The 25,566-nt window shown below is 38.3% G+C and overlaps 1 long non-coding RNA gene across 1 annotated transcript; it reads right to left on the bottom strand.

Moving 5' to 3' along the window:
• Window positions 1-6,429: 6,429 nt before the first annotated feature.
• On the bottom strand, window positions 6,430-24,420 carry LOC107079387 (uncharacterized). Its single transcript, XR_001480355.2, has 2 exons — window positions 24,107-24,420; window positions 6,430-9,006 (listed from the first exon to the last, which is right to left on the bottom strand). It is a non-coding gene; the product is annotated as an uncharacterized lncRNA (long non-coding RNA).
• Window positions 24,421-25,566: the final 1,146 nt, after the last annotated feature.

Below are 25,566 nucleotides of genomic sequence, written 5' to 3' on the forward strand. Positions count from 1 at the left end.
CGTGTGTCTATTTACAGCTATCAAGCATCAGTCTCGCAGAACATGCTTTTTTACTTGGCTTCAGTGCTCAGTGTAACCACAAATACACTCTGGTAGAAGAGATGTTACCACTATGACATCAATAAGATTCTCACCTCAGTGAAAGAACACAGCACCAGCCTGAGTGACATGACCTAGATACAGGGCCTGAGTGATGAGGAGACTGTTGAAGATTAGGAAGGCACTGTGGCCGCATGTTAATCTGATAGACTGCAAAGGAAAAGTTCCCTTTTCTACAACTCTGGGGTGATTTGCATATCTTTTCTTTTCCTCTAATTTTGATACTTCTCAAAAATATTTCAATTATAAGAACTAAGTTCAAAGTAAAATAGTGGCGCTTTCCTATTTTTTCTCAGATGTATTGCATGCCATGGTTTAAAAGAAGTAAAGAAATGTGGGTTACGAACATAGTTACTAGCTTAGCAAACAGGAGCAGATCACATAAAACTGGTGCAGCAAAACAAAACTTAAAAACTATGGGCTACGCAAACAAAATATAAATGATAGGGCTATGCAAACAACAATTCATATAGAGTTTCAGCATAAAAATCATAGCATTCATATTCCAGATTCCCATTATAAATTGATATACAGTATCTCATCACATGGCCCACGACTTCTCTTAGTATCATGTGTTCCTGGAAAAAGTCATTAATCCTGACTCAGTGTGCACTTTTTATTACTACTGTGGAAAAAAAATGCAAAGTCAAACACTGGGTGACTTTCATTATTACAGTTCACATGGTTAAGCTATATAAGCTATTGTCCTTTGGGTGGAATAAATGATATTTATGAGCCATGTCCACATTGCAGTAGGAAACACACTCTGCTAGTGACCTTTTGATTGGCTTTGAGTGTGTGTGTACAATACAGCATGTTTCTATCAACATTGCAACATGATAAAGGCCGAACAAAAATCAATGTTTATTAGTTATAAGCTTCTAAAATGCTTTTATTTCATTTCTAATGATGAACCTCAGTATCCATGTACATTCACTGCATGACACCAAGGATTTTCTCAGGGATGGATGAATGAAGTTCATTTACAGATCACAAAGTTATTGAGCCTAAGTTCATAAAACAAATTGATAAACACATGATCCAGGAACCATGCCAATTCTATAGCTGACTTCTGTCCATTGCCTACCAGGCCAGGTGCAGGTGTTTATATACTGATCTTCTTTTCTTTCTGTAACTGTTCTAAAGGTAAACAAACACAAGCCTGTGTCTGAGGGGAAAACAAGCAAATGTCACTTTTGGATAAATGTCTGGTTATTCCTTCCTGGAACCCTTCTAAATTTCCCATTCAGCACAACACAACAATCAGAGGAACACTGTAGTCAAAGGGCAACACATAAAAAATGTTCTGAACTCCACTTCTCCTAGAACCGGGGAAAAATAGGCTCTGAAGCAAAGAGATAGAAGGAAATCATGGTTCCTGTTAGGATTTAGTGGCCTTCTGCCATTGGATCATTATGACAGCAGAAGGTCCTTTATTACAGGATGGATTGTTTTTCCTGCACATTTTCTCCCAAGAGTTAAACAGTGGTCATGGTGACAGAGCAAAGTTTGCCGCTGAATGTTATGGGTAACCATGGGCATGCCGCTGGGGTGCCAGGCTGGGTAGAGAGAGAGGACAATGGCAGAAGTCAGGGGTCACCTGCGAAGCGGAGTACATGGTGTGCAAGAGAATTCAGGCACAGGCTTAGACGGGTTATGGAAAAGGAATAAAGCACTAACATAAAAAATACAGAGGCAGGATGTTATTTTTCCATGTGCAGGTGGCCAAGTGACAGTCATGGTTCCAATGCTAAAATGTATTTCAGTTTGAGCACATTTCCCAAAACACAAGGGCAAAAAAATAAAACCACGAGACAGCAGTCCTTTAAGTTTAAGAGCAAAGCAATGGGCCAGGCAGTGAGCTCACTGTAACCCAACACACACAACTGCATCCAACACACATTCACATCTGCTTAGAAGACACATAACCATATAATCTCGGAAGCATCCCTTACTCACTCAGGCTGTACATTTGGGTTCACTACAGTCTCCACGGACTTTTTGGCTCCATTTCAGGGTGAGAGGGAGCTATAAATTGGGATGGCCATAGAATTTGCCACTGTGAAGGTAAGAGAAGTATCAGTGGGTTATTTGAATGGCAGGAGTTCACAGTTGAATTTCACTGTTGCACTGTCTAATAAATTGCCATTTACTGTTAATTGTCCAGAAATTGTACTGATGTATCAGTGGAATTAAGGCCTGAATGATATCAAAACCTGCAGCTGTACTCTCCATGCTATAAAACAAGGCCATTGCACCTATCTTAGCAGCTCAAAGATCAGCATTCAAACCATTCTCACTATCCTGAAGAGGAAGATGCAAAGAATGCAAAAGAAAGATAACTGCACCTGCATTCAATCCTGCTGTTTCTCACTTGGAAGGACTTCAGGCCTATGACATGAAGCTGTAGCAGACCCCTTTAAGATCGCTGTCCTGGTTCACACTATAAAATCCTGTTGGAGTGAGCTGCACACAAAGGCATATCTCAAGTTGTTTACATCTATTGACCCTCCTTATCTCCCTGAGCTCTCTTTGAAGTTAAAAAGTCATTATCTCCTCCCAGATTAATGAATTCCAATTGTAACCTACAGTAATCAACTAGGTATCGCATGTCACTTCTTACCATTTGCACCATTTCCCACTACCAGCTGTTGACAAGGCTAAAATTTAACACCCTGTTTAAGGGAAGAAATAAAGGGGATAAAAAGAGTGTGTGCTCCACAATGGGGCAGGCTATGTAGTACCTGCAGGACAAAGGTTGTTTCTGTGTGGCTGAAACACACCCCAGCACAGTGTCCCTGGTTACCATATTGGGAATTCTGGCACATAGGAAAGAGCACCAGCTACTGGTCCACCAACCCCACTTACATGGCAAATGTCCACCAAAGCTTGGTCTTCCCTGGATGTTGCCCATTCCAGCACTGGCAAGGCCCAGACTTGTGTAGTTCTTGAGGCTAACAAACCAGACTGCCAGTAGAAAACAACACCCTTTTACTCCATCTTCACAAAAATAATTTCTTTTGACATTTTACTAGTGAATGAAGAAAAAACAAATTTACAGAAAATGAAAATGAAATGAAATTCAGCATTAAACTAAACAACAGCAGCTCAACAACAATTACAAAGGCTACATAATCTGTTTTAACACAATTTACAGAGCTACCATCATTTCTTGTCCTCAGCTGCATGTTGAGGACACTGCTGGAGCCCAGTTTAATTCCTCTATGCAGTTCTGAAAATGCAATGAATGATGGTTGGTTTTACAGGTCCCGATTAATTCTAATCTCTGGCCACCTTACTTGACATAGCTGTGGGTCATCTCAGATTAGTACTAATAGGGTATGTGAAGCCATCCGTGAGAGTTTACAATCATGGATGAGTGGAGTTTCACTGCAATGCTTTACCCAGTTTTGAGTTTCCTTTTACATAGGACAGGTCTGTGGCCTACACATCCCCTCATCATCCTCATGACTGTCTCATGTACATACCTGGGGCCACACAGGTAATGCACATGGATGGAGCTCAGAGATCAGTATATTTTTGCTTTTATCAATGGTCTTTCTGAATAAGACCTTTTGTGAGGTTAAATTAGAAAAAGAATTTCTGAACTCATGTTACTTTCACAGAGCTTACAATTTCTCGAGTTTTTAAACTGTATTTTTTAAAAGCTTATCAGATATCCAGCAAGATTTTAAATAAATACTTCCTTTAATAAATTAACAGAGATGAAAATAAATTACAAGGAATAAATCTGGTAGATTTGTATCGTGAAACCAGACAACTAGAAGAGTTTTTTTATTTAGCCCTTGTTTTAATTTACAAAAAATCACTTCTTAGTAAAACTGTAATTTTTCAGAGCTTGACACGTACGTACATCAGCACAGCGAGGAGGATTGCAGATCAAAGAAAAAGCAGCATTCAATGCAAACAGATGTTTTTCAGTCTTCTACAGTAAAAGAGCTGACACAAAAGAGTAGCAGAGATCTGGTAAAAGTAGATTAGAAAAAAAAACATTAAACTAATTTGAAGAGAGAGACCCAGGATGTGCTCGATGACACTCTGCCACATGAAAGAGTCCAGACGCTCAGTGTTTGGTGCTGATCTCCGAGCAGCTGAGCTGCTGAGCTGAAGCAGGAAGAGAGGCAGATCTTTCTGAGGTAAGGAGTGAGAAAGGTAAGGTATGGGTGCAGCCGAGCTGCAGTGCGCTGTTTCCATGGCACACCAGCTCTGATTGGCTGAACCAGGGTGCACCCAGTTCCACTGCTGCACAGTGCATGCAGAGATGTGACAAGGCTGCTATTTTCAGACCCCTGCTGAACATGTTGACACCTATGGGCTCCTTCTACTTGGGTTTCCATTACCAGTTCCTGTTGATAAAATATACGCCAGCATCTTATCAAATGTAGCACAAGGCAGCTTGCTTGTAAAATTACCATGGGCCACTATGTCTGAAGAAGACAGGATCTATGCAAACTCTGCTAACCACTATCCTATGTATAAAAACAACATCTTACTGCACCTGCAGAACATGCTCCTGTATTTCTGTTCAATAGCAAATAATTGTGCACAAAATTACTTCACTTCCTTAGAAAAGAATTTCAGCAATTTCTGGAAATGTTTCAGGCTGAAAATATTCTGAATGCACCAAGGGGTGGACCAGCACTTTCTCTTTTCCTGCTGGACAGATTTAAACCTTAGGCCAAGGGTGAGAGCTTTCAGAGTAGCAAAGACATTTGTGCTCTTAACAGTGAGTAAGTGCTGATTATCCCTTACACGAAAACCCTCCGAAAAATGAGGACAAATTGGCAGCAAATTCTTCAGCCCTTGGCAGAAATTCCATTTGACATTCCTGCGGGTCTTTTTCCCTTTTTGCTGCAGGGCTTTCCTCATGAAAACTGCTTTCTTCTCCCTTTAATTGCATTTTCTATAATTGAGGAACTAAATGACAACATGCCAGTGCAGTGACTAACAGCATCCCAAAACCCTTTTTTAAACTTTTATTTAATAAGGTTTTGTTTTCAAAATTTCATCTGCAGTCCCAAAACAGATAATATTAACAAAAGTCTGCTGGAATCCCACACATTTTTCTGTGGGTGTGTGGGCAGGGGATCTGGTGTGCACAATAGCCGAGATGGAAATTTCTTGTATAATGTTCCTCTGTGCTGGGGAGGGTGTTTGGTTGCTGGTGAGTGGGCCTGAGAGAGACTAGGTGAATAATCATCAATGGATTGCATTCCCACGTAGACACTACCTGTATAATTAGTATGACTTACATTTTCATATAAAACGAACATAACAAAAGCACCAGCAATAAAGTTGGCATGCACTTACTATACTTACATGCGGATTAGCTTAACTGTAGGGTGCTTTGGTAAATCCTAAACTGCAACAATGCATAGTGACATGAACCCATAAAAAATGGGCTCATACAAAACACTAGCTATACATAAGCAATTTATTTGTGACTAAGGACTCTATTAGGCTCCGTTACAGCAGGTATGTATTGCAGTTGATCACAGGCATGGCTCCATTAAATGTCATGAAATTCCATTAAAAAGTCAGAAATTCATTCACATGTTTTTCAGGTGCTGTATTTGACTGAAGACTATTCCTGGTTAATTGAAGGTGTAGTGGGAGGGGGTGTTCAGTTAGTTAAGAGTTAACTACATATACTGTACATGGAGGAGTACACCATGAAGTATTGGTTTATTTGAAGAAAAAAAAACACTCACTATGAATCTGCTCAGCATTAACAGGATTTTCTGTGGCATCTACTTTGCAGTGAAGACAATTTCCATCAGTAAAAGCTCTAGCATGTGCAGCATGAATAACTGTTTAATGTGATTCTCCTCTATTTGGCCTACTTGCAGACAAGAAGCTGCACCTCCAGGAAAGCAGCTGTAGAGTGTCTGGTTGCACTGTGACATTCCATCAGGCCTGCCTGGCTGGACTGGGGCGGGGTGATAAGTTATCCCACTCAGGCGCTTGTAGTACTGACAGGGACATGCTACTGTCAAGAAAGGTGGTGGCACTGCAGTAGCCTGAATATTACACCCACATGTTGAAGCACTTTTGCGTCAGTAGAAATTCTATTAAACTTGTCTAGTTTCTGTGCATATGCGTGTGAGAAAGGGAAAGAGATTCATATTACCGTCAGAGATGAACGTCTGGAAACACTCCACATTCTACACACTCGGTCTCTGTACCATCCTCTGCCAATAACACACAAATGTTCACACAGCTGCCTGGACAACAGTTAAAATAGTAACATCATTTTAGGTAAAACACACATAACAATAAAGACTGAGGCTGGGATTCGGAACATTAGTATAGTGTTAATAAAAGGGGGCATCTTTATTCATGTTTATTATCAGAATCAGTACGTAATTATAATAATCAGAATTTGTAAATGCAGAGTTCAAGTACAACTTGTGTTCTGACAGCATTTCTTTTATACATATTCAATTAACTGCTACTTAATACATTTTCACTTCTGTGCAATTAGTACAGGTACACAAAAGGCACTTTAAAGAACAATAAAGGCAAGCAAACCGTATGTTAGTTGAATACAAAAAACACATAAAGCATTTCACAGAGAAAAGTCTGTGAGGACTAGCTGGGAGTTTCTGATGATATGTGTTCACAAATGTTACAAACCTACAGCTCTTATCACCCACATCCCACTGTGAAAGTCCCCTGCATTCCACCTAGGGGCTCACCCACAGCCTGTGGCCAGATTATTACCTCAAATTAAACCCCACAAGTTATAAATAACCTTCCATTTTTATAACAAGAATCCCCCCCGACTTAAATAATTAAGTCAAATACAGATTTATGTTGGTTTTTGATTTCTTGCCAGCTTTTTTAAGCTTCAACTCAAAGTCACAACAACAAAAAAAACAGTGCAAAAAAGTACCGATCCGATTCAGATCCTGAGTTTGAACTTTTTTAAAACCCTACAGTTACAGTTTAGGGATTTTTTCTTGTACGGTACATTACACATCAAACAATCATAAATATTCTAATCATGAGAAATGAGTCATTAAAGACCTTAGTTAACATACCAACACTTTTAAAAGCACGAGGTACTTAAAACTAATTGACTTGAGGGGATCTGAATTTTTTATATCTTAAAGCAATTCACCTACAGCTACAGGGTTGTTTGATTAAAGTGTACCAGCTTCCATTTTAAGAAAAGCGCTGGAAAATGTTTATTTATATGGCCACAGAATTGATGGTGCACACTCTTCCTTCAGCTTCCAGTCAGTAAATGCCCCAGGTTTCTTTTTTTATGGGTTTGCCCTGCCTGCCACATCTGCTCAGTCAGACTACCCGGGTAGAAGGGATTCTGCTGATAGCAAGAGCCGAAGGACTTGGCTTTGGCACACGGGCAGATGCTTCAGAATACCAGACTTGCCGCCATGGAGATTGTATTACGTTTTTTTACGGTCCAATAATCCGGCTAGTTTACTGTCTCTCCTATGCTGTTTTTTTAAGAATACTACTGTTCCTTCCTCTTTTAATGTAAATGACAAGTCAAGGCGGGAGTTTTTCACTGCCCTTGTTCTGCTGTCTGAGTGGCGATTCCTATTCAGAGTTTTATAGAGCTCGGACTGTTACTTTTTTACAGGCACTGTCTGCCTGCACCTCCTGCCTGCTAAGGCCACTCATTGAAAAAGGCCCCGCAGGGGTGTTAATTTCCTGTTTGTGTCTGCCGCAGTTGAGTGGGCAGAAGACTGCATTTGGGCTGCCATAAATAAAACAAAAAGTGAAAATAAAACAATAGGAATTGAGACAGAGGCGGGGGAGAAGTGCTTCTCATTGTAGAGGGTACATCACTGTATTGAAAGGGCATCCATATGTGCATTGTGAGTGAAAGTGCAACACATTTTACACCCCCAAACAAGTGAATTTCACTGTGGTGATTTAAACAGATACAATTTTAGATCAAAATAGTTGAACCAAAGAGGGACATTTGCAAACATCATTTTCAATTAATGCAATTTTAGTAGACATCAGAAGATGTCAGAGGCAACATATCTTATATACAATATTTATTCTGTGTCACTCCTTTCACTTAATTAATATATTAATCTTAGAAGAATGTTGACTTGATTTTCTAGGAGTTACGCACATGAGGGTTGAGCTAAGTCTGGTATCACACGTACTCTAATATCTTCTTAGATAAGAAATGCTAAGTGCAGCTGGGCATTTGCTCATCACTTCTTTTTATGGAGTTGAAAATAGCCAAGAAACCTAATAAACTGGTAGCCTTTTGCAAGTTACAAGGGTTTAGTGCATGTCATGACGCTATTGCTCAACTATATCATCACATCCTGTGCTCTTATACAGCCCAGTACTTTACTAATCGCGTTTGTATAGGTGAAAGATATCAAAAAAGGTGACATTACAGTGCATGTCTACAAGATTTTCAATGGTAATGCACACTACCGGTGGCCAAAGATTCAAGCTAGCTATTTGCAGAATGAAATGGTTGAAACATAAATCAGAAACAAAGTGTAATCTGCCAGCTGTAAAAAAAAAACTGTGATTTGTCTGTGTTACTTTGTGTGTGTGATTTGTCTGTTACTTTGTATGTTCTCTTGAAAGCACAGAAGCTTTCCTAAAAAACATTTATTAATTACTGTAGCTGTGAAAACGAAATGGCTAGCACTTTTCTCTTCATCACTCCCAAACTCAGAGTGTTCTTTCTCGGTGATGGATAAAAGAAAAGAAATGATTGGTGCTCAGATGAATAGCTGTGAGGATACTGTCTAGTCAAAGGCGCTTCATCCTTTCCAAATCTCCAGCTGTGTTTTGCTTGATCTCCAAGGATTCTAAACTTCCGATCCTGTCAGTAGAGCCCAGTGTTGCTATTATGAAATGGTAATTGCTGAGTCCACCTCACTGGAAAGAAAAAAAAAGACAACCAGATTTGTACCCAGTGTGGCGCATCAAAGAAACTCTTGAGCTATAAGTCCTATTTAATCAAAGGCCTCCTTTCCGCCTTTCTGTTCCTCAAACATTTGTCCATTGAAGGTTTTTTTCTTTTTTGTGAACTGTGCCCATACCTTGCTCTTTCACACAGAGGTCGTAAAAAAAGATTTGAGATTTTATAAAGAGCCACTTTAGTTTCCTTTGGCAATTGTAATGGTCAAGCAATAAAACTCAATATCTGTGTAAATTAGAACAATACACTTTACTGGTGCATTCACTGGACTGGGAGTGACAGGACTCCATTGTCAGGCAGTGTGCACGGAGCCGTTTCCTGCAGAGCAAACCACATACCTAAAAATTGTCAGGGTTATGCTGAAGAAGCAAATTTGCAATCACTATGAGAGAAAAACACTTAATATTTATGAATCCAGTGGGTTCATTGTAAAAAACATACACTGGTATGCAATTATAATGACATTTCATCAAAATGAAATAAAATCATTCCATTTTTAAGTCTTTCCTAATGAAAGTGAAATATTGACTCACTTATCTTAAGAAAACATTTGAAGTGATTTCATGGAAGTAGAAGATAGTATACTTTGTCATTTAAAAAAAACTCCTGAGTGCTTTAATTACTACTTCATGAAATAAAAGTCAATAACCCTAATTACTCAAATAATTCATGGGAATTCACTTTAAAAGCAGTAAGTGCTTGGAAATATTTCCAAGAGGTCTGATCCCCTTGCCATCCACAAAAGTTTAGGAAAGGACTGTAATGTTTTGCTCTGGTTTTGTTATGTTTTTGGAAAATGTAAAATGCCCCGATAGCTCAATTATTGAGGTGGCAGTGCTTTCCCATTGCAGGTAAACGTGTGTGGGCTGGCAGCCATTTGGTGGTTAGAACACTTTTTTACAGTGAGCAGTGGGAAGAAGAATCACGGTCTGCTTTTTGCACTTTAGGTTGTGTTGGCTAAGAAAGCTCTGCTGGTTGGAAGGTCATTTATACCACATAAATGGCATGCCTTGTTTCTCTTTAAATTAAAATTCAGAACTCTTAGGGTACCAAGCACCTGCAAATTACATGATCAGATAACCACAATCTCTCAGAAAATTGATACAATCTGTATACTCAGTTCCCACAAGTCGCTTAACTTTCGGTATTAAACCAATTCTTTGAGTGTTCAAGCTGTTACTGGAAACTGCTAGATTCCTAAAAACGTATATTTTTGCTATGTCAAGTGTTATTTTTAGAGTGCCCATGGATGCTGTATGTGTGACTACAATGGTTAGGACATTGTACAGTAAGTAGGCACAAAAAGTGGAGTTTCAATTGTGGCATACTTACTCCAAACCACAATTCTTTAACATTGCTCTCTAAAAATAAGTACATTAAACCAGATGGCACATAAAATAGAATTAAAATAAAAATAAAACATTAAAACAAGGACAAGAACACATTTAAATTTAACATGTCAGATGACAACCTTAGATGGGCATAGTGCATACCCCTCTTCTTAAACAGATTAACAGATAGCACAGCAAACCACGTTTGAGCCTAAGGGCTTGCTAACTCAATTTGTACACTTTAATCTTTGGAATTTAAACACAAATCATATTTTAGCATTTTCCCTTATTTTTCTTGAGCAGCAAAAACCAACAAATAAATGAAATAAATAAGAATGTCATCACACAATTAAATGTCCCTTTAACTACAAGGTCATCCTCTAAAATGCAGTCCTTTGCTGAAATCTGCACATCAAAGCAAGACAAACTTATACAGTATATGCTCTTAATTATATCTATAGCACTCCAAAAATCAAATGTAGAGACAAATGGGTTCTTAATTCTTTGCAATTCATCTTAGCAATGTTATTATCAGTCTACAAGGTCTGATTTGCCTTCTGATCCACATTTTATCTTCCAGGATCCTCTGCCTTTGCCCACATTAAACATATCTTTTACATGACTTCTGCGAATGTACCCAATTAATTGTTTTAAAGAGCTGACACTCAGCTGATAAGATCCTCCAGAAGATAAAGAAGTTGACATGCAACGTTTTGCCATTGAGCCACAGCTGAAACAAGACCTCTTAGAAGGAAATGTTGTGGTAAAGAAGATGTCTGGATTTTATTGGGCCGATGAAAATATATCTCATTTTGACATCTTTATTTTTCTGACAAATGTTAGTGAATGCAGTGTTGGTTACTGGTAGCAAATACAATAGCAATCAAAGATCTACAGCCTAATGCTGTAGCTATATTATGTTGGTCATGTGGGAAATAATTTTCTAGACTAGATGTACAGTATGGCTTCAAGAGCACTGTTTATCTCTTGCATCAAAAACAAAACAAAAAAATAGATAACATACATTGCTTAGGACAGGGGAAAAAACAACAACTAAACTTTCCTGGTTAGTATCTACTGTACTAAAATCTTGTTTATGCAAACTGTGAAATAGAGTGGTGAAGTGGTGTAGAGGGTAGTGCTGTCCATAGTGTCAGTGTCCTGGGTTTGAATCTATCTCTGTCTCTTGGGAGTATTTAAATCCATAGACATGCTGTACGGAGTAACGTATCTCTAAATTGCCTCCTGATTGAATCTGTGTGCCATTCAGCATTTAGGCCAGCAATGCCCTATTGCTTGTAGACTAAGCTTTGACTCACTGAGACCATGTAAGGAATAAATGATGGATGATGCTCAAGTTATAAAAGAAAAAAGCACCAGGATGAAAGAACTGCAATTACATGTTCTGAATAAGATTACATTGGTAATGAACCATCACACACAGAAACTTTGCTAACATAACTAGGCAGCTGATAATACTAACTCATCTGAGGAACTACTAATCGGATTCATCTCTAAAGAGATAGTAAAAACGAGTCATTAAAAAGATCATTCAACTCTGTCAACTGCTTAGGTTTAACTGGAATAGACGTATGGGGTCATGCACAATAACATGGAAGTCACCGAAGCAAGAAGACAGAGGGAGAGAGAAGCAGCTGTTTCAGAGATGGAGGTGTAAGACTTCAGCCACAATTTTAGAAGCACATTCTTCAAACTTATTGAAAACTTAAAACAACAATCTTGACCACTCTTAGTGTTACTACTAAGCATTTCAGCTTTCTATGTAGTGACATGTAGTATTTAAGTGTAATTTTACTTTTAAAATGTGCTTAATATTAAGAATGGCATAAAAATAATATTCTTTTCACAGAAGTATTGCCTGAAGCTGTCAAATACAGGATAGATTGTGCTTATAAAATTCTACCACTGTTGTTCATTTCAGATCAGAGGCCAGAGCACCTACATACATAAGTAACTGTGCATATATTTAGAGATCAGTAAACCAAGATGGGCTTCTGTTCATAGTATGAAGGTTTTTGGTTTTTGTTGGCTTTTTTCTTTTCATGACTACCAGACAGGAGCTACTGTAAGAGCGTGCTCTTTCTTCTAGTGCAGGTACATTAATCAGAGCCACAATCTAGAACAGATCAGCAGATTCACCGATTACACCTGCTCTCCAGCAAATATTTACGTAGATTGAGGTTTCTGAAAGCTGTTTACGGATGAACAGATAAAGTCCTTTGGTTTATCTCAGAACAGTGGTTTCCTTCCAAAATGCAGCATCAACTTTCGGCTGCTGAGGTGCAGAATACTATTACTTTTAACCACTTACTCTCTGCCATTAGTTTGTTTATTCTGCTCTAGACTACAACTCTCTCACCTGCAGGGACTAAGAACACAGGAATACACAGGCATGCTTCTCAAAACCTTGAACTTCTCACATGTTCAAGTGTTTTTTTTAGGATGTCTTTCCTTTCAAACAAAAAACATTTAAAAATATTTTTTAAAAGTTTATTTAACTTAGAGAAGATTTTTTAAAGAAATACAAATCAGTCCATGAGGCACATAGTGTATTGTATCGATCAGTAAAACATTTTATGTTTGAATGACCAAAGGGATGAACATATTGTCACATTGTACACAGCAGTACTTTCTTCTGTGCTGTGTTTTTAACAGAGATAACTAGGCCAGCTGATCTGGAAAGCACACAGAATTGGATTATGTCTTCTCTCAATAAAGTAACATATCCTTTACCTCTAGCCATTCTTCGAACAGATCTGATTGGTTGATCTGAGGTGGCGCGACTGTGCACCTGTATAGGGGGGGAGTGATAACTGTGCTGAAACCGGGATGACAAAACCTCAGCTTGACCTTGTCTTGAAGGGGTGACCATGGTCTTATTATCCCATTAGAGACAGGTCTTGCTGGACCTCTTGGGGCCACCAGTTAGCTGCCCCCTGTTGTCTCACAGCGCTTTTCCAAAAGAATGCTTTGACATGCATCAGCACAGTGAACAAACATTCTTTTAATCCTCCATGACAGGAGCCAGTAGTTGGTGAAACTGCCTGAACCAAGTGCAGCAGCACAAGATATGTATGGAGGGGGCAGGCTGGAGGAGGAGCTGTTTGTGGTTGGTGGGGGAGATTCTGACCCAAACAAAGTGAGTTTACATCCCCCGCATCACCTCTGACAAAAGGACCAACTTTCCAATACCACAATATTATTACAATAGCAGTAGTTGCATGTATATAGTGATTTTCACTCCCATGCTTACCCACTTGAATTAAGGGGGACCTTAATGGTCTTGATAGAGCAAGCCCAGAGTAAAATTCAGTGAGGAAACTGAGGCTAACCAGCCTGCTCTTATAAATAGTGTCATGGAATCTATAATGATGGTGTTTCATCTGAAATATGGCACCTCCTACAGAACTGTGCCCCCAACCACCAAGGTAACACTGGAGCATTGATTTTGAACATTCTGGCCCAGAGAAAGAATGCCATCTGTTGGTCTACGAACACCAGTTACAGAAGCAACTTGGTTTTCTTTGGGGAGCTCCCATCTAGTACTGACCAAGGGTAGTCTTGCTCAGTTTCTGAGATCTAGTCAGACTGGAAGTTGGTAATGCTGTGGTTATATACAGTAAGAAGACATGGAGTAATGTCTATAATCTTTCCTACTCTTCCAACTACTACAAATCAGAATTATTAATTTATACAAGCTGTTGCCCTTATCTATGATGTTTAAAAAGGATTAATGTCGGAAATTTGTTAATTGCTGACTGAAACTATCAAACTAAACTCAACACATCAACAAGTCTGTAGGCACGGTATATTAGTTACTGGTGTGATGGACACTCATTCACTCCCGTGTGTCTCCAGATTATCATTTGTAATGTTACTACAACCTTGGCAGTGCAAGGAAATGTATGGAAAGAATGCACCCTCACATTTTCCACACTCCTGTGTATGTCTTTTAAATTACAGGTGTGTCATCAGACTGATTCACATTCTCATATACAAGCAGCAGACGTTCACAACAAAGTATTGATGTCATCATTTGGTTTCCAGCAGCTTTTACTTATCCTCAAGTACATGCTGCAGAACTGGCTCAGTTTAGATTTTGTACTAAGGTTCAACAAAGCACAAGAAGACCCATATGCTGTGCAATTTAAACATGGAAGTGGGTGAGGGTGTGCATTTATGAATGTATTCTTAGGATCTCACTCCAGCTGAGCTTGAGGCTGCTTGTTGCTTAAGAGATGGAGTCTGCAATGTCATCCATTCCGAGACCGAGAGGAATTCAGCATCCCAAATGAGAAAGGGTTAAGATGGGCTGACCCATGGGTTAGCTTTTGCAGCTGTAGTCATTACAGAAACTCAAGACTTGTCTGGAAGCTGAGCGCCATCTAATCTATTCTTGTCGCCATTTACTGACAGGCCTGGACCTGCCCCCACCTCCCACACACACACACACGCCAACACACAGGCCATGGCATGCTGTACTTGGAGCAATAACAACCTTCTTCTTTGGTGCTATACAAGGCATTCACAAGCCTTGCTTAGACCTTGACTTTAAAATTTACAGTCAGTTACTTCAGATGAGGCATATCAGTAGCTAAGAGTTTCCTGGCTTAGGGTACACGATTACACAGATTATATACTTTACCTAGAGTAGTTTAAGTAGACTTACAACACTCTCATCCAAGAGCATATGTAAATGGTCTCTTGTGCTCAGTTTTCCTATGCTTTTACTATTACTATCCCATACATTTAGTTTACCATGCTTTGTATCGTTTGTATCTTTAATAAAACTTTATATTTTACCATGCTGTCATGACACTTTATCACACTTTTGTTAAACTGTTTTTACTTTTCACTAAGTGCACAATGCCTTAAAGAGTTAAAAAAGAATAATCAGAACCAATAAGCTATGTCACAGAAACAAAGGTTACAAAAAACGAATTTCTTCAAGTTTGAACAGTGGGAATTATGAGGGGATTTCTGACACAAGTGTCCAAAATCCTGAAAGGTATTGACATAATGGATAAATCAATCCAAAATGCTGAGCATAAAGTAATGGAAATAATGCAAGAATACAGAGCTTCAAATGAAAATAATGTGGGTTTCTCCCAGATGCTCTGGTTTCCTTCCACAGTCTAAAGATGTAGGGACAGGTAATCTGGTTTCTGGGAAAGCTGGCTCTGGTGTGAGTGTGTGCACGGTTGTGTCTGTGTGTGCCCTGGATTGGACTGGCGTCCTGCTCAGGGTGTATCTGCCTTGTGCTCTTTGCGTGCCAGGCTCCCCCGTGACCCTGAATTGGATTAAACAGTTCGAAAATAGCTGTAAGGTACCGTAGGTGTCTGAAACAAGGTTGCAAGTCAAACTGTTGAAGCTTGATTATCTGGAAATCTGGAATCGTGGCTACATGAGATCTTTAGCCAGATAGCTCCTGTGTGCAACCTTTTTCAAACTATTGGAAGAGTGCTACTGGAGAAATGTTTCAGTGTTGAGATGAAAATTATGAATATGGAACCATCAAAAAGTGTTTGTAGAAAGAGTTACAGATACACATGATGACACAACAGAAGTACATCTAAAACATCTGAGTAAGAAAGCATGGGCACAGGGAAATAACTAGTTTTGAGAGGGGGTGGGTAGTTTTAAAAAGGAAATTGTTTTGACCCTATTTTCCTGTAAATCTGTTGCCAAAGTTCTTTTAAACAATTTAAATCTGGTGCTCCAGTTTCTCTCCTGCTAGTGCTCATTTGTTTTTGATTGTTGAGGTCTGAATGCTGCGGTTGACATCAAAGAGTCTTACCTTCACTGTGGGGTTGGATTCAATCAAGTTGGCTCGTCAGAGCTAATGAAATCTGTCAGGGCGGCATAAATTAGATTAAGGGGTGCCATGCAGCAGATTTCCATGTTAATCCAGGTAATTTCTTTCTGTTGCATTCAATTTCTGAAAGCAGTCAAGAGCCAAAGGGAAAAGAACTGCCCTTGCTTTTAAGTCACAATTGTTCTTGTTTTGTTAAGCTTCTTACTCAACTGCCTGAGAAAGGTAAAGAGCCTAGTAAGAGAATTCGGCAGCAGTCTATAAATCTAACAGTAATGTTGAATTTGAACCCCAACCTGCATCTGGACTATACTGCTGGAGGGCAGAACAGATGCTAATAATCCTGGTTCTTTTAGGTTAAGCAGTGTGTTCCCAAGGACATTTCAGATGGGGACTTGTTTGAATGTTAGTTTAAAGTTCTGTTTCACCACCCATAGGAGGTGAGAAAAATGTGATTTGTAAATAATGAATAATCTGATGCAGTAGATGTTGTAGTTTATCCGTGTTTTTTGAGGTAGGAAGTCAGAAGACGTTCAGTATACAGGAAAACTGAGGTTTATGGCTCTAGATAATACTGACAGAGAGCTATTACTGGCTTACCAGAAAGAAGACTGAAAGGATAAACCCAGACCTCCCACTGAACTTCAGAAACTCTTGGGTTCAAGCCAACATTTACCCTCTCCCCTCAGTAAACAGTCCCTGGCTGGACTATGCTGTCTTCCAACAGTCACAGGAATGAACCACTGCCACTCATGCCAGTGAGAGAGCAGTGTGGAGGGAGGAACAGGTTAATGCACCATTTCAATAAACCCTCCAAGCCTCTGATGTTTGTATTTGACCCGAGTTTGTCTGAGAGGCTAAGCTGTGTGCCAGTATATCTGAGGTTTCATCACCTGTCCATCTGCTCCTGATGCTATAAACAGCCTGGCAGATGAGAAGCTGACAGCCTGGTCCTTTCTGCAGTACTAGGGACTGCAGCTCTTCAGCTACAGCACATTAGTCATTCCTGGAATACATTGTGAGGGCAGACAACACAAGGCCAAGGGCACAGTAACAGGACACCAGCTCATAACTACTTTGACCAAACCACATAGACAGCTCTAAAAAAACACTGTTAGTGATAAATATTTATGCAAATTAGTAATCCTTTAAAAAAGTATTAGTACATATTAGCATTAGTACTGAACCAAAAGCAAGCAGCTCAATTGTAATTCTATTTGGACAATTCTCTCTGTTACAAGTCATTGAAACATTCCCGTACTTGATGAAACATTCAGACTAATCTGTTTCAGGAATAAGAATTTTTAATACAAAATAAAGAATAAGAGTAGATGTTATATCAAAATAAACAGAACAACATCTTTTGTTGATCTTGGCTTGAAGCCAGGAGAGCCGGCAACGTTCTGGTGTGAAAACTGTAGTTCTGCATTTTGGCCAGAGCACAGGTGATAACCATGCCTTTTGAAACCTAGTTGGTTCTGAAAACATTTCCAAAATGTTGCAGGGCTCTTGAAGTGGGGAAATTGACTCCTCTATGCCTGCAATCCACATAGGCATATGAGGCAGAGGGACTTAAGGCCACAGACAACTCTGCTGTATGGTTAAGGAGAGTTTACCCTGAACTGGGAAGAATTATATATTTTTTCCATAGGAGGCTTGAAGCAAACAGTCCTATATTCACAACCAGTGGATGTCTTGCAATCTAAGCAACAAAATAAATAAAAGCAAACAGACCGTCTAGTCTAGCTAACTGCTCACTCAACAGCTAAGCAGTGTCCAACTTTAGAAGTACTTGGAACTATGTGCTTTTTGGAATATTTCGGAAATCTACTTTATTAATCCTCCGAGACCTTTTTTTTTCACAAATCTGCTCTAAAACACAGCACATAGCATTCATATTATTTGAACACTGTATGTAAATATAAATACTATTAATTTCATTATAGAGTGAACAGTTTTTTTTTTCTTAAGAGAATTTATACAATGCCTTGCACATGAGACCTTGCTGTGCGAGATAGACGTTTTGATGTCTATAGATCTTTCAAAACAAGAATTGGTCTCACTTGTTGCCACACATCTGCATTCAATTTGGTAAGGGATATGCAGATAATGTACACTGTGTATCTACAGAAGTAAAAGTTCTTTACTAGATATCTGATGCTATTCAATAATAGTCTTCCTATGTTTATCTCATTCTAATCTTATAATTTATCCCTATTTTGTTTTTGCAATTCTTAATATAAAACTTTTCAAGTCTATATATACTGTAGTGTGTGTATACAGTATATAGTGTAAAGAAAATCATGGATTGAACTTGTTCCATCTAACCAAACTGGAGATAGAAGTTGGTCAGTTGAGTCACTATGGTAGAACCCACTGGAATCTGTAGGCTCCTTTTCTCTAGCTTGAATGGTTCTGTCTTTAAACACTCTGGAATCCAGCTCTAGAAGCCAAACGTGGAGCCAGCACACAGACCCCAGCAGTCCATTGGAAAGCAATTTACTGCAAAGCATGTAGAGTGTGAAACAGGCAAGCTGGGGAGCGAGACACTTATAACCCCTGTCTCTGAGATTGAATAGCGCACAAACCTGAGTTCCATATTAATTTTCAAATAAAAGAGAAAAGTATGGGTCACCTTTCATATTTGTGGAGTGTTACAGAGTAAAATGTACAAACTATATTCTGCATCTTTTACCTTTTTATATTATTTATATATGAATGCATGTTCTGAGAAATATCTTACATCTATGTTAAATTTCAGGGAATTTACTTTGGTAAACAATGCAACTATGCACAGCTGTTGTATCTTCAACGGGTGAAAGGCAAAAGAGACTTCAATTACCAAAAGCCCCACAGTGGCATGGAAAATAAGAGTAGGTGTCTCTAGAGATACTAGCTTCTGCAAAACCAGGTGCATGCTGAAAACCCAGTTTTAAAACACTTTTGAAATACTATTTTCTCTACACAGTACCAAAAGACAAAATTGGTCTTTCCAGGTCCTTTCACTGAGATTCTCCTAACTACCTTAGTTCCTGCCATTAACGTGAATACAGCATTTCAGGGATTAGTGTTTTTTGTTCACTTCAACCTTACTGCCACATACAGATGTTTTGATTGATCCTTTTCATTGATCTTTGGAGCTCTGGAGCAGAAGGAAGTTGCTACAGCTCCCTCTGGTGAGAGACTCTGGAGGCGTCTCCATAGTAACATAAAGCAGAGTTCTTCTTAAAAAGGCTGTTGTGGAAAGGAACCAAAGCTGGCAGATGCTGGTCCTGGTGGGGAAATACCTCCCAGTTCAGCTACTGGAAACCAGCCCAGAGCTTTTTACCCTTCTCAGGAAGTCAGCTAGGTCTCCAGTAACCCATATTGATGCCTTCCAAATCTTTTCTCTTAGGACCTTAATGCAAATGAAAATCACATTATCTCTGTCTATGACATGGTCATATGTTGCAGTAATGCAATCCTTTTTTAAATCAATTTTTATCACACATTTACATTGTAATTAATCATTTTCAAGCATGTTGCAGTAGGAAATGACAAGAAAAGACTGAGGGCCAATACTTTTGTCAAGTCATCAGTGCCACGCTGATATGTTATTTATATTGAACACACTGCAGTATGTTCCAGACTACAATAATAAATCCAAAATCTATATTTTAGTACTTTATTGTGATAAAATGTTTGTGTAGACTTTCATCAAATGCACATATTTGATAAACCAATGCATTTCTTAACAATCCATAGGATGTGTATACAGGGAGTCAGAAATCTACAAACTCAAATTATAACAATGTCTGCTTCCCCCCCCCATTATGTCAACAAATATAAAGCCACTGAACTGCCACTCATATATATATATTTAATTCCAGAACACAATTACAGAGACATGCTCCAGGACCTTCCCAGAACATATATACAGGAAATACCGGGATAAAGAGAAGGTAATGCTATTAAAGACCTACCCTACCGATATTAATGTAACCCTCATGAAAATCCTTAAATCGCACTGATGCTTCAGCCAACAGTGCAGACCCACTGAACTTTGCCGAGAATTTGCCGAGCAGCTCTGTCATAACTGAACTGCTTTAAATCCCTCTTTTCAGATGTCTCCCTGGCACTAGCTGGTACAGAACCTACCAGCTCTCGTATACTCCCGTGGTTATTTTGGGTGAAATAAATTCCACAAAAAACATCATAATGAGCCTATTCAACAGTCATAAACAATTATCAGATGAATTTTGCAGAATGTGGATGACATTTTTTTAACTTTCTAATCCAATTTGGTGAGAGCAGATTCTGAACCCCCTCAGAGGCCCTGACTGTGGCTGTATTTGCTCCCACAGAGCTGAAATTTCCCTTCAGCCCAGCTGGCAGAAGTTATTAGATATAACAATATCTCAGGAGGAAGGGGCTACAGCCTGAATAGGCCCTTTTGTCCAGACCTCTATCAAGGCAGATTAATTATGCATTGCGGAGCACAGTTTTTTAAGCCCTGAATTAGGCCCTTCCTTGTGATTAAAGGACAAACACAGGACCTGAAGGTTGAAAGAACTCCCGTTTCCCTTCAGCAGACAGACTTCTTTAATGAGTAAAAAGCAAAGGAGGGGGGCTGAAAAAAATTGTAATTAAAGAGCTTTATGTATTTACAAGTAGCAGTTCAGCCTGGCATTTAGGGAAAAAAAAGGATTCTTCAACATTTTTTCACACGAACTCGCAGTAGGTGGCTGTGCTTTAAGACACTGTAGCATAATTGGGCTGTACTGTGTTAACCTGCCCTCATCCAAAGGCACTCGAGGGAGTACAGTGAATACAGTCACACAGTATCCTACCTGATTACAGATTTTTCTTCCTTTGTCTTTTTTTTTTTAAGACCACTGCTGAATAAAAGGTGCTGGCTGGGACTAATGAAGAAAAGGAATGTGTTCTTTCATTCCTTTCTTGAAAAGAAGGTTCCCTCAAATCCTTTTGAAGTTCAGTGTAATGGGACAAAATAAGAATTCAATTAACTCTTTAGACTGCTGATCTTCATAAAAGCTCTTGCCTTCTAGGAAACAATATGCATTTTGCTACATCTATGTATATTTAAACTTCTGTGCACAAAATATTCTCTTACTGTGTAAGTACTTTCAATACTTTCATAAAAACATAATCTTATGGAATGAGAAACTGAAATAAACCTTCACATTTTTATTTACAAATCATACTATTGACTGTTGACCTCGAACATGTTGAACGGTGTTCCAGCTGCTTTTGAAGCATAATGAGATAAAATACTGTACACTTTAAATTCCTTAGCCCTTTATCCCTTTAAACCTTTATCATCATTATTAAGGGTTTTGAATGATGTCATGATTAGTCATCTAAAGAAAACCAATATTTTCCTTTTTGTTTCATGTTTTGCAAAACAGAAACTACAGAAAACATAAATATGGAACTGTCAACATGAATGAAATGAAAAGTCACTGTCTCATTTGTATCAATTTGTAGCACTTGAAGAGCTTGGGTATTTTACAAAATAAATACATATAAAAATTGGGTATTAAAAAAAGCACTAGATACTATTGCAAATCTTTACAATCCTGACTCCTTTTAAGGGCATACAGATCTCAATGGAGATGTACAGTGAGTTCCTTTTTGTAACCCATTAGTGTTACAGTGTAATATCAAATATCAAAGTCTTACCAGTATAATTCATGAAAGGTGTGTGAAAAATAATTAAGACTTGATACAACTGTGAAGTGGAGTTCAGCTCTCATTCTGCATCCAGTCATTATCACCCCATTGCATCTGTAGATCCATTGACAAAACTGTGTGAATGAAGGGTGTAAGTTTTTTGGGTTCTTTTAATACACTACCTAAAGCCCTCTTAAACTGAATTCTTGAATAATGATACCTGTGGGTTTAGTCATTAGGAAACAATTTGGACTTGCAAGTGATATGAAACAAAAACACAACTAAATCTCCATACAAAAACAGATGATGAACTATGTAACGGTAAATACAGGTCAATACACATTAAAAACTAAGCTGTTAGCACATTGTTCTTTATGGCCTTTAAACTTGATGAAACAGAAGCCTGATATTCTTTTGACTCCAAGGCCTTTGCCATAGTTGGAACCACATTATACTGTGCAATAAGTAGCAACACCTTTTTTTATTGAAACATCTTTGTGTATAATTACGTACAATAGAAACTGATGACCATTCTGGCAAAAGCAAGAATCTTTTTCGTGGTTATCTTATGGAGCCCGTCTAAGGCTACATTTGTGTGCAATTCTTATGATGGTTACTGCAATAAGAATGCTGTCCAGTAGGCTGGTGGCAGAAAACGTTTAAAAAACGTACAGTCAATGTTCTATACATTTACTAATGGAACAACAGCAACCCCACCAAAGCTTTCTCTTTTAGTTACAGCATACATAAATAAAGTCTTATAGTTATTACTATAGGCAGCCTATATGTATTAACATTGTTAATCACATCAAAATTTTAATGACGCCACACTTTCTTCTTCATGTGTTGCCATTTTTCTAGTTTGGTTCAGCAGCAGCCTTAGTACAAAACAGAATCCTAGAATAGCAAAACAGCACCAACCTGGAAACCAATGGTCTTTTACAACAGACACTGGTTTCATGAACTACAGCTTTATCTACTGGATTGCTCCAGACTTCATCTGCTTTTCCCCCCTGGCTTTATTTCTAGGTGTGCTAAGGCAGCTAATTTTAGCAATGATTCTTTCCTTACATGGTGTTTGGTGTTGCAGAAAATCAGGATCTGAGTCACTGCAAGACACATTTTAAATCTTAAATGGACAAAAATAAAAACCTCAGTATACAATTGGCATGTCAAACAGAATAAAATTCAAATTTGCCATTTTTATTACGGTATGCTGTAAAGTTGCTTGGAAAAAAATATTTTCAGATACTTGTATACACAGAGCTACAGCTGTGAAACAAGAACATCCACTACAGGTAACAGGCATCCATCTGCTATAATAGTGTGATATTTGGAAGAGAGGTTTATGATGAGGCCTTTGTCTTATATGACAACCACAGTTTAGAAGTACTATGTAGACTGTTTTCACATGAGCTAGCATGACGTGATTGACGGAAACATTTGAGGAGACAGTTTAGACTGTCTCTTCTCTTTTCTTGTTTTTTTCCTGTCTTTTTATTTCTCTTTCGTAAACAAATCATTTTATTAAGGGTTACAGCATTTCTATTTTATCACCATGGGTGTGTCAGGCTCTGCTTCTGGGCTTGACCTTTTTAATTTTTGTTCCAACCTGAGTAGTCAATTAAACAACTATTCTCATTATCATTTATTTGTAAAGTGCACATATTTGAATTTTTCCTCAAAGTTTTCTTACGCAAGACTGGCTTCTTTAAAGGTACAACAGCCTATAAATCAGAGCTGGTTTAGCTGTAAAGCTTCGCAGCTAATTAGAAAAACCAACTATGACACTGAGAGCGTGGGATTAACAAAAAAAAATCCTCTCGGTTTGAGTTTGAGACCCTTGACTTCACCCAATCGTCAGTTATGTTATGTCTTTGCACAATTCTCATCGGTCAGGGCGCATTATCTCCGTGGTAGGACTAAAGCGTCTTGGTGCACTCGTCATTCCTTTATTTTTTATTTTTTTTGCATCGGTGAACTCGTTTTTAAATTATTGCATTCGGAGATTAGATAAACATAACACAAAATCCAAAAGTTTAATAACGTAAACCAAAAAAAAAACCAACAACAACAACAACAACAACTTATTCAAGCATGAGAAAATGAAAGCCGGACAACCAAACTGTTTCATATAAAACTTTAGAGATGTACGTATTTCGAATACCTTTATTAAATGGATTATTATTATAAGTAAAACGTGGCGATTCCGACATCTACCTTTCTATTTCAGTCAGGGTATCCATCTTCTTCCAAATCCCCCATTTCAGACAGGAGTCACTATACCTTACAGGAAAAAAATCACTCTTCTCTCCCAATGCTTATTGTATTTATTTCCACAAATCTAAAGTCTTTTCAGACAACACTTTGTCTTTTAATAAAACAAAAGTTACTGTTTATTTTTAACATTTTACATTTTCACCTTAAACTTTACACATCCGCAAAAACAAATCGTGGTCTTGTTTACAAAGGTTTTCAGGTGAACGGGATTATGGGAAATGTAGTTTTCTTCTTCGGATCAATGCGGCGAACCATGAAGCGTACACTGTCTGAAAGAGCAAAACAATTCATTAGCAGCACATTACACAAGGAGATATAATACAGCCAGTGCACAAAAGCAAAAATCTTGGAAATAGCAAAGGATATCTTGTGAAAAATACAAATCTCCTTGCAATAAACAAGAAGTAATAGTTTTGCCTTTTAGACTGTCAAAATAAACCCAGCCATCTCACCTATTTTTTGTAACCACAGAGTTAAATTGGCATTTTTCAATAGCTCTTCAACAATAAAAAGTCAGAGAAAGAGAAATCACTTCACTCAATTGTATCAGCGGGCATAATAGGCTCCAGCAGGCTATAGTTTGTTACAATTCAGGACTATAGAGCCAATCTACCTATTTACAGGTTTTCAGGATCTCCTTAAATTGGAAATGCCTGAAGAGCTGGGAGATGTTAGTGAATTGGCCCAATTAAGCCAACAGCAAGGTCATTTAGTTAATGAAGATCTGAGTTGTAATGAGAATTTGCAGACACACCTGCCCTTAAAGACTAAAGTTGAATCACACTGCTGTAAGTGAAAGGGATTGATCTGAGTTTGATTAACTCATAAAATTGAAACATTATTACTTATAGTTTAAGTTCAGTTAGTGATCTGAGGTATGATTACCAGTAAATAAGAATACATCTGACATTTAAGTCTGACATTTTTAGTATAATTATATATATATTTCTGAATAACATGTTTACTCAGCTTCAGGTCTGAAGGCCTGCTGTACAGCAGCTTGAATAGGTTTCTTTATATCTCCATCTACTTGAGAGCAAGGAAAGGGCTTCAACTTGTCCAATTAAGCACACCATGAGTTCAATTGTGTGCTTAAGAGGTCAGGCAGAATAAAAACCAATAAGAAACCTTTTGACCCTCCAGGCTTAGAGTTGGGTACGCCTGCTTTATTGTCATTGCTCTATAATTACCTCTTACGTACAGAATGTTGCATAAGGTCTTCACTAAATTAGGTTTACACAAACTGTGAAATATGTCATCAGTAGAACTGTTACTAATTCCATTATGAGCCTTCCTTCTTCTTTTTAAAAATCTCATATCACCGATTCTCAACCCTGGACCTTTGTCATATTGCTTCTGTTTCAACACAGTGGTGAATCTGAGGTTAACTGACCCCTTTA

This window comes from Lepisosteus oculatus, chromosome 17, assembly GCF_040954835.1.
Source record: "Lepisosteus oculatus isolate fLepOcu1 chromosome 17, fLepOcu1.hap2, whole genome shotgun sequence".
Lineage (NCBI taxonomy): Eukaryota > Metazoa > Chordata > Actinopteri > Semionotiformes > Lepisosteidae > Lepisosteus > Lepisosteus oculatus.